Here is a 4908-nt window from a genome sequence, read left to right as displayed (position 1 = left end):
TAGTGGGGCCTCTTGGCTGTTTCTGTAGCTTGACTATTGTGAATAGTGCTGCAATAAACATGGGTATGCAGGTGCCTTTATAATAACTTGAGTTACATACCTTTAGGTATATCCCTAGGAGTGGTATTTCTGGATCATATGGTAGATCTTAGTTTTTTAAGACACCTCCATATTGTTTTCCAAAGTTGTTGTGCTAGCTTACATTCCCACAACCAGTGTATGAGGGTTCCTTTTTCCTTGTATCCTCACCAACATTTGTCGTTAGTGGTGTTCTTTATGCTAGCTATTTTAACAGGAGTGAGGTAGAATCTTAGTGTGGTTTTGATTGTATTTCCTTTATGGCCAGGGATGGTGAGCATTTTTTCATGCTTTTCTTTTTTCTTTTTTTTTTTTTTTTTTTGGCTATTTGTACTTTTTCCTTTGCAAAAACTCTATTTAGTACAGTTGTCCACTTCTTTATAGGCTCATTAATTTGGGGGGAGTTTAGTTTTTTGAGCTCCCTGTATATTGTGGCTATTGGTCCTTAGTCTAATGTATAGCTAGGAAATATTTTCTCCCACTCTGTGGGTGGTCCCTTCAGTTTAGAGACCATTTTTTGTCGTGAAGAAGTTTTTAATTTCATATAGTCCCATTTGTCCATCCTTTCTCTAGTTGCTGGACTACTGGAGTTCAGCTAAGGAAGTCCTTGCCTATACCTATTGTTTCCAGTGTGTTCCCTGCTCTTTCAAAAACTGCAAGTTTTTGGGTCTGAGATTAAGGTCCTTAATCCACTTTGAATTGCTGCTAGTACAGGGTGGCAGGCATGGATGTAGTTTCAGTTTTCTGCAGGCAGATAACCACTTTTCCAAGCAACATTTGTTGAAGAGGCTGTCTTTTCACCATCATCTGTTTTTGGTGCCTTTGTCAAAAATAAGGTGGGCATAGTTGCATGGGTTTATATCTGGGTCCTCTATTCTGTTTCACTATTCTTCATGTCTGTTTTTGTGCCAGAACCATGCTGTTTTTATTGCTATGATTCGGTAATATAGTTTGAAGTCTGGTATTGTGATACCTCCAGCATTGCTCTTCTTGCTCATTATTTCCTTGGTTACTCATACTCTTTTGTGTTTCCCAACAAACTTCAGGGTAGATTTTTAAATCTCTGTGATGAATGTCATTGGGATTTTGGTAGGAATTGCATTGAACCATGTAGATTGCTTTTGGTAATACAGCGATTTTTACTATGTTGATTCTGTCAATCCATGAGCATGGGAGATCTTTTCATCTTCTGTAGTCTTCCTTGATGTCTTTCTTCAGTGGTTTGCAGTTCACCTTGGAGAGGTCACTTACATTCTTTGTTAAGTTTATTCCTAGGAATTTGATTTTTTTGAGGCAATTATAAATGGAATTGCTTTCCTATATTCTTTCTCAATTTGTTCATTGTTGGTATATAGAAAGGCTACTGATTTTTGCAAATTGATTTTGTATATTGCTACACTGTTGAAGCTGTTTATGGTGTCTATGAGTGTTTGGGTAGAGTTTTTTGGGTCTTTGAGATGTAGGATCATGTCATCTGCAAATAAGGATAATTTGAGTATTTCTTTACCTATTTGTATTGTCTTTATTTCTTATTCTTGCCTTATTGCTCTGGCTAGGAATTCCAGGACTATGTTGAATAGGAGTGGGAAGAGTGGGCACCCTTGTCTCCTTCCTGATTTTAGGGGAAGTGGTTGCAGTTTTTCTCCATTAAGTATGATGTTGGCTATAGGTTTGTCATATATAGTTTTTACAATGTTGAGGTACATTCCTTATGTTACTAGCTTTCTTAAAGCTTTTATCATGAGGTGGTGCTGAATCTTATCAAAGGCTTTTTCTGCATCTATTCAGATGATCAAGTGGTCTTTGTCTTTGCTTCTATTATTGTGCTATATTACATTTATAGATTTGTGTATGTTGAACCACCTCTGCATCCCTGGGATGATCTTTCTGATGTGTTGTTGGATTCTGTTTGCCATTATTTTATTGAGAATTTTTGCATCAATGTTCATTAAGGAGAGTGGCCTGTTATTCTCCTTTTTGGATGTATCCTTGTCTGGTTTGGGGATGAGTGCAATGCTGGCTTTACAGAATGATTTAGGCAGTGTTCCTTCCCTTTCTGTTTCATGGAAAAGTTTAAGGAGTGTTGGTATTAGTTCTTTTTGAAGGTCTGGTAGAATTCAGCTGAGAATCTGTCAGGTCCTAGACTTTTCTTTTTTGAGAGGCTCTTTATATTGCTGCTTCAATTTCATTGTGTGTTGTAGATCTGTTTAGGTGGTTGAATATCCTCTTGGTTCAGTATTGGATGGTCATAAGTACCTAGAAATTTGTTCATTTCTTCAAGATTTTCCAATTTATTGGAATATAGGTTCTCAAAGTCTCTGATAATCCCATGGATTCCCTTAGTGTTTGTTGTTATCTCTCCTTGTTCAGTTTTGATTTTACTAATTTGTTTTTTTTCCCTCCTCATCTTATTCAGATTTGCCAAGAGCTTGTCAATATTGTTTATTTTTTTCAAAGAACCAGATCTTTGTTTTTGTTGATTATTTGTACAGTTTTTTGGTCTCATGTCATTAATTTTGGCCCTTATTTTTATTATTTCTCTCTTGCTTAATTAGGATTTTGCTTTTCTTGTTTTTCTCAGAGTTTGAGATGTAGCATTAGGTCCTTTATTTGAAATCTTTCTGTCCTTTTAATTTATGCACTCATGGCTATAAACTTTCTTCTTATGACTGCCTTTGCTGTGTCCCACATGTTCTGGTAGGTTGTGTTTTCATTTTCATTAATTTCCAGGAACCTTTTGATTGCCTCTTGTAATTTGTCTATGACCCACCGATCATTGACCAATGTGTTATTCAGCCTCCAATTCTTTGTGTATTTTCTTCTGTTGCTTTTGTTGTTGAGTTCTAGTTTTATTGTATTGTGGTAAGATAGAATTCAGGAGGGTATTTCTGTTTTCTTATATCTGCTAAGGCTTGTTTTGTGCCCTAAGATGTGATCTAATTTGGAGGAATTTAATGGGCTGCTGAGAAGAATGTATATTGTGTTGTTGTTTCATGAAATATTCTATAGACATCCATTAAGTCCATTTAGTTTGTGGTGTAATTTAATTCTAGGCTTTCTTTGTTGATTTTTTTTTTTGATGACCTATTGGTTGGTGGTAGAGGGATGTTAAAGTTTCCCACTACCACTACCACTGTGTTAGAATCTATATGTACTTTTAAGTTCTTTAGTGTATGTTTGATGGAATTTGGTACACTGACATTGGGTGCATATAGGTTGATAATTGTTAGTTCCTTTTGATGTATTGTCCTTTTTATTAGTAGGAAGTGTCCTTCATTATCTCATTTGACCAATGTAGGTTTGAAGTCTACTTTGATATAAGTGTTGCTACTCCTGATGGTTTCTCAGGGCCATTGGCTTAGTAAATCTTCTTCCAGCCTTTCACCCTAAGCCAGTGTTTATTTCTGTCAATAAGATGGGTGTCTTGTAAACAACAGGTTGTCAGATCTTTTTTTTCAATATAGTTTGCTAAGTGGTGTCTTTTGATGGGAGAGTTGAGTCCGTTGATATTCAGTATTAATATTGATATGTATGCAGCCATTCCTGCCATTTAGTTGTTTTTGTTAAGGATTTTATTATTGTGTAGTCAAGTCAATGCTACTCTCTGATTACTTGTATTATCTTCTGTGGTTTGATACTTCCCATCCTCATCCTTTAGTAGTTTTGTTTGCCTTCATCTTAAAAATATGGAATGCTTCACAAATTTGTGTGTTATTCTTGTGCATGGGCCTTGCTAATCTTCTTTGTACTGACCCAATTTTAGTATATATGTGGCTGAAGTGAGCACTAACACATATTTTAATAATTTTTATAACAGTACACTCCAATTACTGTGATTGAATATGGAAGTAAAGATAAATCCATCCAGTTTTTGAACCTTTATTAGAGGAAACACTCAATATATAATTGGAATGATTATATACTTTTTAATTTTATATAAGAATAAAACTATATGATTATTGTGAAATATCTGAACAATGTTTATACTTACACAGTATATAAAAAAGTAAAGGTTTCATTCTCACCATCCCAACTAAATTTCCCTCCATATACATAAAAAATTTTCCCAAAATAGTAGGCAGTAATAATAGTTTCAGAGTTGGTGATCGGTTTTATGCTGGCATCATTGATGACTAAAACCTTTAAAGGAAATACCACAGCAAAGACCCCTTTTGCAATTATTATATGTTAAAACTTAAACAAAGCCTTTAATGGATAGTAAACAAAGCACAATAGCTGCCTTCAGCTGCTCCACATCTTGTACATACACCACCACTGACACTGATAACCATTAAAAAGGATTAACCATCAAAAATATAAGTCCTGCTGAGTGATTTCAATAGATAAAATTGAAAAGAAAAAAGTATGCCCATATTAGTGATCATCTTTAAAGATCATTTTTAAATTGCTGCTAAATATTTATTACCAACCCCAACATTTCACTTCTACTTTAGACTTCTGCATTCAGCTTTTAATCCAGTATGCATAACAACCTAAATGACTAGATAGTCTGAACATTTGATGTGTCAAGATGTAACACTTGATTCAGTCTCCCAAGTCACTCCTCTGTAGTCATCCCAGTGTTGGTGACCAGCAAGTCCTTTCGGGTTGGGCCTGACATCAGGGAGTCATCCTTGACTTTCTTCTTCCTCACCTGCATTCCCCATCCCACATCCAATCCACTTGGAAATACTCTAATCCTTAGCCACTGGTCACCTTCCCTCTGTATTCTTACTTCCCTGGTTTCCTTGCCCTTTAAACACACAGTACATGCTCTTAATCATATCTGTTCATATTCTGCAGCCTCAGACCACAGTGATTCTCTGAGAC

At 35.6% G+C, this 4908-nt stretch overlaps 1 non-coding gene across 1 annotated transcript; it reads right to left on the bottom strand.

The window, feature by feature from the left end:
* Nucleotides 1–3758: 3758 nt before the first annotated feature.
* On the bottom strand, nucleotides 3759–3865 carry LOC141415188 (U6 spliceosomal RNA). Its single transcript, XR_012440203.1, has one exon. It is a non-coding gene; the product is annotated as a U6 spliceosomal RNA (small nuclear RNA).
* Between the last annotated feature and the right edge of the window lie 1043 nt (nucleotides 3866–4908).

The sequence above is a fragment of the Castor canadensis genome, chromosome 12 (assembly GCF_047511655.1).
Source record: "Castor canadensis chromosome 12, mCasCan1.hap1v2, whole genome shotgun sequence".
Lineage (NCBI taxonomy): Eukaryota > Metazoa > Chordata > Mammalia > Rodentia > Castoridae > Castor > Castor canadensis.
This window is presented reverse-complemented; position numbering and strand designations above follow the sequence as displayed.